We start from the raw sequence: 7,894 nt of genomic DNA on the forward strand, positions 1-7,894 counted from the left end.
CTTTGTGTTTCTGACCGTCTCCTCCTCAGATAGTGACTGACAGGGAATTGAACCAGTGACTGAAGCCTCTGCTGTGTGCAGGTGGAACAGCAGCTGAACTGAAGCTGAACATGAAGCTCAGTCTGAGTGAAACAGGTGAGCAGCTCCCACTGAGGAGCTGAGGTACCTGTGGTGACGCTTTAATATCTGTCACGTCATTAGATAAACACTTATATACATACATGGTGACATATAAACTGTTGATCACCACATATGGTTTTATTTTAATTTTAAAGGCATTATTCCTATTTAAAATGTTTGGTAGATATTTTTGTTTGTTGTAATGATTTATTATTGACAGCATCCAGCCCAGCAGCTCTGCAGGGACTCCTGCTGAGCCTGTTACTGTCCATCATCTGTAACTGTTAATATCGCTTTTAATAAGAATTGTTCTTGTTAATAGTGAATAATAATCTGTAAATAGTTATTTATCCTGTAATTTTGTAAATAGTTGTATTAATAATAAAATAAAACATTCCTGTTTAGCACTTGATGCCGTTTGCTGTTATAAATTATACTTAAGCTGTAAATACTGAATGGAATTGACAACGTGTCACAATAGAGCAATATTTTATTTTATGAATTATATAAAATGAACAATTATGAACAAATAATGTTAAAATAACTCACAAATTAACTAAATAACAGATATAATGTAAGGATTGTCCTCTGGAGCAGAGAAGAGTCTCTCCATCCTCTCTGCAGCCTCATGTCCTCCTTCATCCTCCCTCCTCCTCTTCCTCCTCCTTCATCCTCCCTCCTGCTGGTCACTGGACCTGGTGTGTCCTCATGGATGAGGTGTTAGGACAGAGGAAGGTCTCTGTCCTAACACCTCATCCATGAGGACAAACCAGGTCCAGTAGCAGCGCCGGGCCTCCCGCTGACCCTCTGCTGTCCCTGGATATCTGCAATCCTAAGGTGGTGGAAATCAATCAGCAATTATCAGCAAATTATTTATTAACTTGCATGGGTAAAACAAATATAATTTAATTTCCACATCATCATTCAAACCTGCAGCTACTTCTTTCTGTTCTTTAAATGGTCCCACTTGTTTCTGGCCTGCTGGACTCGACCTTCCCCTGCAGGCCCGTTGTTTCCAGAACTGTTCTGAACACAGAGAGAAGCAAGAGAAAAGGTCAACACAAGATCACATTAACACAGGGATGCAGAGATTTGTGACATCAGGACTGACACATGTGCGATTTATTATTTATGATTTATGACTGTCTTACTTCCATCCAGCTGAATGTTTCTCCCTGTGAATAAATCCTCGCTCTGACCTCGGACAGTGATGAAGCTCTCTGTTGCTCCCTAAAACACAATGAAATGTAAAAGATGTATTTTGTTATGCCAACAGACAAAAGGGTTCTAATACAACAAAAAAATATATAATCACCATTTAGCTCTTTATTCAATTCAAAAGTTTAACTAGACTTTACAGTGTTACAGTCTGAAATAAAGCAGCGATCTGATCTGAATCTGTTTATCTTGGTACATTTATGTACATGAAGTCAAAATAGTCTCTGACATCTCCACAGTCACAATAAGATATAAGTCAACCTCTGAACGTCTAACGTTTGAAAGTGAAGGCTGAGCATTACCAACGTATTTTAACTGACATTTTGATGTTTTAAGGTCCCTTGAAGTTTAACATAGTACAACATGAGTAAAAACCTATGGGATCAGATTTGTGCCAAAAGAAACAAACAAAACTTCCCAAATGTCAATCAAAAATAGGAATTTGAGAGAACATAAAACTAATAAATAAATCAAATAAAATTTGCAATCAAATAATTTGCCAAATAGTGTAAAGTATTGTTCTTTTTCTCCTCTAATAATGCATTATTTTGTTTAGGTTCCCTCTGCTTCTCTCTCCCCGCTCTGACTTTTGCACTGACTCTCTGCAGCTCTCTGATTTGCACTCCTGACTTTTTGTTTGCAGTTTTGGCAAAACCTCTCGGGTGGGCGGGCTTTATCGGCAGAGCGTCCCCATTGGCTAATTAGTTTTTGACTGACACAGCTCAGCACCTATTTGTAGGTAGATGAAGATGACGACGACGACGAACAACAGTAACAATCCAAGAAGGAAAAACTAATGAAATGTAAGTAGTTATTACATATATTGTTCTTCATTGTCGTCCTCGTCATTTTCTTTCTGTTTTAAAGCTCGGGTCGTTAAGCGCCGGCTACCTAAGATGCGAGCAGCACAACATTTCCTACTGATCTGATAGAAAACATTTGACAACACCAAGCTTGTAAAATTAGTTTGACTCATTTAATGCTCCTGTTACGACCAGGGCCTCGGGGAAACCCTGGTACAAGCACCACCAGCAGCCAAGCATTTTTAAATGGTTTTTAAAGTAAAACTCTCGCCAAAAAGCAACCGAGGCTTTATTTGGGATTGAATATGAGTCAAACCTTCGTGTGAAAGCATAATTACGACGAAAGAGGCACTTTTAAGATTAACCGTAGTTTCGGTTTTGGGCACGTTCATTTTGAACGGGAGTGCATGGGGCAAGACATGCTAGCATCAAAATCGCTATTTTTAGAACACTAAGAAGTCTCGACACAACATGAAACTTTGCTGGTAGTATCACCAGGGTCTCTACACATGAACACGAGCATTGAGAACATTGTTTGTGTACACAGAGTTTATGAAAAAGAAGGTTTTTGAACAACTCATGTTAGCAGCAGCTTGTTCCGCTCGCCGCCGTCCTGCCAGTGGAGAAGTGTTGATCCCTGAGTGCGACCTGACAGGCAGGCTTGAGGAGCGGTTCACCATTACTCTCCTGCCTGTCAGGTCGCACTTGGGGATCAACTCTTTGTCTGCCATGACGGGGACGCGCCGGAGCTGCAGCAGCTAACGTGAGTAGTTCAAAAACGTCTTTTTTTTTTTAAGTAAACTCTGTGTACACAAACAATGTTCTCAATGCTCGTGTTCATGTGTAGAGACCCTGGTGATGCTACGAGCAAAGTTTCATGTTGTGTCGAGACTTCTTACTGTTCTAAAAATAGCGATTTTGATGCTAGCGTGTCATTCCCCATGCTCTCCCGTTCAAAATTAACCTGCCCAAAACCGAAACTACGGTAAATCTTAAAAGTGCCTCTTTCATCGTAATTATGCTTTCACACGAAGGTTTGACTCATATTCAATCCCAAATAAAGCCTCGGTTGCTTTTTGGCAAGAGTTTCGCTTTTACACACATCTCGTCAACAATCAACCATGCTGACAGTCTGGGACAACGGAGGAGAGCATGGCCATCGCTGCTCTCGTTCTGGAGAAACCAACAGTGACCATCAGGACTCTGCAGATATATCAGCCATGTTTGATCCCCCTCGTAAAGTCCTTCAGGCTCCTGTAGCAGCTCGTCTCCATTGTTTGGCTCGTCTTGTTCGTCTCGGTGATTCGTCCTTTCAACCGTCCGTCACCTGCAAGATGAGAAAGAAGAGCAGTGGTAGTTTCACGTCTCTTTGTGCAGGTTTTGTGTATTTGTGGAGGTTTTTAGTGAAGTTGTGGAAGTTTTGTGTGTATTTGTGGAGGTTTTTAGTATATTTGTGGAGGTTTTTAGTGTATTTGTGGAAGTTTTGTGTGTATTTGTGGAGGTTTTTAGTGTATTTGTGGAAATTTTGTGTGTATTTGTGGAGGGCTTTAATGAATTTGTGGAGGTTTATAGAGTTTTTGTGTGTCATTGTGGAGATTTGTAGTCTTTTTTGGGAGGGTCTGAGTGTATCTTTAAAAAGTATTTAACTTGTCAGTTGTTTTAATGTTACGGCTGAACAGTGACGATATACATGCTAAAGACTTTTAATATTTTGCATGAATTTAGTTTTTAACTATCTTATTCATACTTTCACTGCACTTTGTCTAACAGCTTTAGTTACTAGTTACTTTGCAGATTCAAATAATCAATATTAAATATTCACTGATCAAACATTAAGTATTATTTTAGATTAAGCTACCCAGATTAAAAGCAGAAAGTTGAGAGCCAGTGTGCTGCATTATGGAGGACAATTATTAATCAACTGATTAATTCCTTAATGTCAGCATACTCATAAAGCAACTCTGTAGAAAGACAGCTGATTTTTGAGTCTCATTCTCAGGTCGTCAAATAACGCACTTTGTGGGTTATTAACAGGACTCAGAGAGTCGAGTTGTTAACAGTGAGAAGACTTGTATTTTCATACTTTTTCTTTCAAGATATAATTTATATTTTTGTTTGTGTTTATCCATTAGCTGTAAAAACACTCCTTGAATCCTGTGGATTTTGAGGTGGGGCCGAAGTCTGCTCTGGTTGGTCGGTTCAAACAAGCCTGATAACCAGGTTTGCCTGGTAGACCTCCAACAACTGGATTGCTGTTACTGAACTTTTGTGCCTAGAACTCTACGGTGGTGAACTGGTTGTCATAGCTTACTGCGCTGAACATTGTTTAGCTAACACTGTTAGCCTGAAAAGCTTTATACTACGATGTTTCTCCAGCAAAACAACAACTTCAAAGGCTTCATAAAGCTTATCAAGCACTCACTGAATGCACATTTGAGTGCTCGAGTGGAGATGTATAAGAACTGAAGAAGACCTTCAATACACTCAGAAGGACAAAGACAAACTAACAACTGCTCAAGCTGTTTGTAGCTATCAGTTTGCTGCAATTCTACCTTGAACAATAACTGCTTCCAAACAAAAATCACCACAGCACAATCGGATCGTTATTAGTGGTCTGCTGGGCAGTGAGGCCGAGGGCCCTGTAACAGCTTTGTAATGATCTCTGCATGGTGTTATCAAGCAGGATGCTGTTGCACACAGATGCATAGAAAATTACTTCCTGCAACTGTTTTCATTTTGTTTTATCACAGAGGTTCAACATTATCCTCAAGCAAAGGCATCGCGCCCATACACACTGAACTCGCGAGTGAAATCGGCATGGACAGATGAGGGCAGAGACCGGAGCCGCTTCAGTGGCGTCAGGCGAGCTTTTACCGTGGCCCTGAGCATGTCCCTAGCCAGGCCGAGGCCCAACTAAACACGTACACATTGTGCACGATTCTACCATACCATAGGTGTGTAACAACAGGGGCCTGTAAGTTGGCGGGATGGCACAAGGGCTCGTAGGATACGCTATTACCAATACCAGCAGCTGATCAAAGGCCTGACTACTGCCATTCATAGAAAACACAGCTATCAGCTCCGATGGACAGCACTCGGGCATTTGCCATTGAAGATAGCTGAAGTCCGGTCAAGTTAACCTGTAACTTAAAATTATAACACCAGGTTTGCCTGGCAGACCACTAACAACTGGATTACTGTTACTGAACTTTTGTCCCTAGAAAGCTCTATACCACAAGGCCTCCAAAACAACACGTCTCTGCTCAGTTCTACAGGTGCTGTAGCTCTCAATCCGCTGCACTTCTACCATGACTAAGAACGTCAATGTTAACAGCAGACTCTGCTCAAGATAGTTTATTCACTCAGAAGGACGTAGACAAACGAACAACCGCTCAAGAGAAACCTTACACAGGTCACCAGAAATTAACATGTCTCAGGTCATTCTGCTGGTGTTTGTAGCTCAGTTTGCTGCACCTCTACCATGAATGAGACGACAAGAACCGCTTCTAAAGCAAAAACTCATCAGAAACCGAGTACAATCCTTTAAGTGGCCTGATAGGCGAATAGGCCGAGGCTAATGTTAATGTTAAATCTACATAAATGAAGCTGTCAATTAAACATGTTTAACTCCCAGCTCAAAACCCACAGGGTTCAAAGGAAGTAGAAGTATTTTAAACAGGTTTTGTTTTACCAAGAGGAAATATAAACAAGTCTGGTTACAGTGCCTAAATGCATTTATTTGATCTAATTCATAAATTATTGAACATGTATATACACTGAGAGCGACAACATTAGAACCAGTGACAGGTGAAATAAATAACATGGATCATTGTGTTCCAATGTCATGTTCGGCTGTGAAACCATGAGTCCTAGCATTCATGTGGATGTCTCTTTGACAAACACCAGTCACCCAAACACAGCTGCAGACCGAGTACACCCCCTCATGGCAGCAGCACTCCTTGATGGCAGTGCCCCCCCAGCAGGACAACGTGCCTGCAACGCTGCAAAAACTGCTCAGGAACGACCCGAGGAACGTGGGAAAGAGCTCAAGGTGTCAACCTGGCCTCCAGATTCCCCAGATCTCAATCCACCTGAGCTTCCACTGGATGCAGTCAGAGCCAAGAACGATCCACGGGGGCCCCAACATGGATGGGAGTTGGCTCTGGCGCATCCCATAGATGCTCAGCTGGATTGAGATCTGGAGAATGAGGAGGCCAGTTTGACACCTTGGGTTCTTTGCCATGAGGGGGTGTAGTTGGTCTGAACGGTGTTTGGGTGGGTGGTGTTTGTCAAAGAGGCTCCACAGAAATGACAGAACTCAAAGTTTCCCAGCAGAACATTTGATTGTAACAAGATGATCAATGCTCACTTCACTTGTCAGTTGTTTTAATGTTGTGTCTGAACAGTGAAGATATACATGTTAAATAAAATATGATTGTATCATTTATATTATATATAAATGAGATCAAATAAATGCAGGCGTTCTAAACAAACAGACTGTTTACATTTCCTCTCAGTAAACAAAACCCACTGAACTGAAACAAGTCCAGTTGTCTACAATATAGCACTAAATAAAACCCATTTAAAATGTTATTTTAACTTCCTTCTGTTATTTCCCATTGAGGTTACATTGCTTGGTTGCAAATTTGTTTGCCTTTTAAATACGTTTTTTTGAAAGACAAACGGAGAAATAGGGAGAGAGACTAGTGTCCCAACAGTGACACTGTAGTGGCTTCTGCCAAACCAAACTATCGATAATTAACGACCTGTGAATGAGACTCAACTATCCTCTAGAATCATTTACTGATCCTAGAGTATTAATGAACAGCAACTGACAAATCTCACACTTTCTGCCTTTAATTTTTGCACCTCCACTGCACTGACCTTGTTGGACCAGGTGTCTCTCCTCTCCAGGTCTGATCACCACACAGGTCAGAGCTGTTCCACCTGAAGCTGAAGACAAGTCCCACTGTTCACCTGGAGAGAGGAGGAAGGACTTTAATATAACATGATTACCACATGCATATGTGTGAGTGTACACATATATATTCTGATTGTAACAGGAGAAAAGAAGATGTAGGCTAATCAGATTACAGACACGTCTGGTAAAAATGAAATTATCATTTCATAATAAAGAATGGTATAGCAGTCTGTAACCATGTGCATGACATCACTTCAGGAGTCTCTCACCACTCTGCACTGTAAAATCTACTATAATCTGATTTAATAAATGTGTTTTTTAAAGATAACCAAAAGTAAGCAAAATGTATTCAGTCCTGAGAACATTTAGTGCTTTATACACAAGTAATATGATTTTAAAGTCTATCTTTTGACACACAGGGAGTCAGTGCACTGATTTAATTAACATATTAAACTAGAACTGAGACAAACTGAATACATTATGTGCAGCTACAATGAGGCTGCATATTGTGTGTTAAACTACTTTAGCTGCTCAGGATGACCTTCTAGATGCTGACATGCTAACATACTGAGACATCATTAATCACAACACATGGAGCCTGTTAGCTAACTGTGCTGTACTTAGATATTCAGCTGTAACGATGCTAGTATTAGCAAGCTAACATTACACAGCAGGATAATGGCGTCATGCTAACACTCTCCAACAGACACACACGTTAGCTAACATGCAAACCTGTCTGTAAAAACAACACGATTAAATGACTCAGACGTATTTATAAGCTCGTTATAGTGTCAGTACCGGTTATTGTGTCCTTACCCGTTAATAAAGGCAG

The 7,894-nt window shown here is 40.7% G+C and overlaps 1 long non-coding RNA gene across 1 annotated transcript; it reads right to left on the bottom strand.

Moving 5' to 3' along the window:
• Positions 1-800: 800 nt before the first annotated feature.
• Positions 801-7,167, bottom strand: LOC115588014 (uncharacterized). The gene is made up of 5 exons (XR_003985258.1): positions 7,026-7,167; positions 3,244-3,468; positions 1,272-1,350; positions 1,051-1,146; positions 801-952 (listed from the first exon to the last, which is right to left on the bottom strand). It is a non-coding gene; the product is annotated as an uncharacterized LOC115588014 (long non-coding RNA).
• Between the last annotated feature and the right edge of the window lie 727 nt (positions 7,168-7,894).

This window comes from Sparus aurata, chromosome 9 (genome assembly GCF_900880675.1).
Source record: "Sparus aurata chromosome 9, fSpaAur1.1, whole genome shotgun sequence".
Classification (NCBI taxonomy): Eukaryota; Metazoa; Chordata; class Actinopteri; order Spariformes; family Sparidae; genus Sparus; species Sparus aurata.